Raw genomic sequence first — 1,035 nt, forward strand, 5'->3', positions numbered from 1 at the left:
CAGTACTGGGTGGGTCTATAAGACCCACAAACAGGGCTAGATTATATTGGTACTCATCCACACATATGCTGTTTAAAGATCTAGAAGCAAGACATAGCTAAAAGGCTTTAAGCAAAATATAAACAAGTTTTGTTTATAAAGAAATTATTGATACAATGAGACAAAAACACCAATAGAAGTCAGCACAGATTGTATGTGTTTTCCAGCCTCCCTGTTTATACTCCATACACATGTATATATACATGTGTATATATAAGCATTCTAAGCTGTTCAAAATAAGTCACAAAAAAAGTCATTAAATCAGATGCTGAAAAGTTTGTTTAAGATTTGACATTGGACTAGCTTTTAAACTATAAGGACAGTGAAAACATTAAATGGTAAATTTAAAATTTCACACATGTAAAAAAAAATCTATGTAAATAAAAATTATCCCAAGAGGAAAAAATAGCTCAAGTTCTTGAAACATTAATTTACAATGAAAATATTAATAATAATAAATACAAGACAAAAGGTGGAATTTATGCATTAGAAAAGAAATAATTGAAGTAGTAATATAAAAGGATATTAACTATTTTTCATATACTATATTGAAACTGCCAGATGTTGACAAAATATTTAGGTTCTTGGACAATATAGAAACATACATGTACCTATACTTACAATGAAAATGTAATTGTTGTGAAATTTCTGTAAAGAATTCAGGAAATGAATTAAAACATTTAAACTGATTTTAATTCATTAATTAGAGTTTGTTTGTTTGTTTAAGATATGGATTGAAATAATCTCTGTAGTGGTTGGCAAGAATGCTTATGAGCAAGATATTTTGGCAGAAGACAAAACCAAGATGAAAAGCAATACAGTACCATATACATTAATCAAGAATTTAGTAATCAAGCCGGATGGTGGTGGCTCATACCTTTAATCCCGGGAGACAGAGAGAGTTGGAGCTCTGTGAATTTGAGGCCTGTCTGGTCTACAAGAGCTAGTTCCAGGACAGGTAGGATTGTTTCACAGAGAAACCCTGTCTTGATATAT

Source organism: Alexandromys fortis, unplaced genomic scaffold, assembly GCF_014885135.2.
Source record: "Alexandromys fortis isolate MF-2015 unplaced genomic scaffold, M_Fortis_MF-2015_v1.1 scaffold_15, whole genome shotgun sequence".
Taxonomy (NCBI): Eukaryota; Metazoa; Chordata; class Mammalia; order Rodentia; family Cricetidae; genus Alexandromys; species Alexandromys fortis.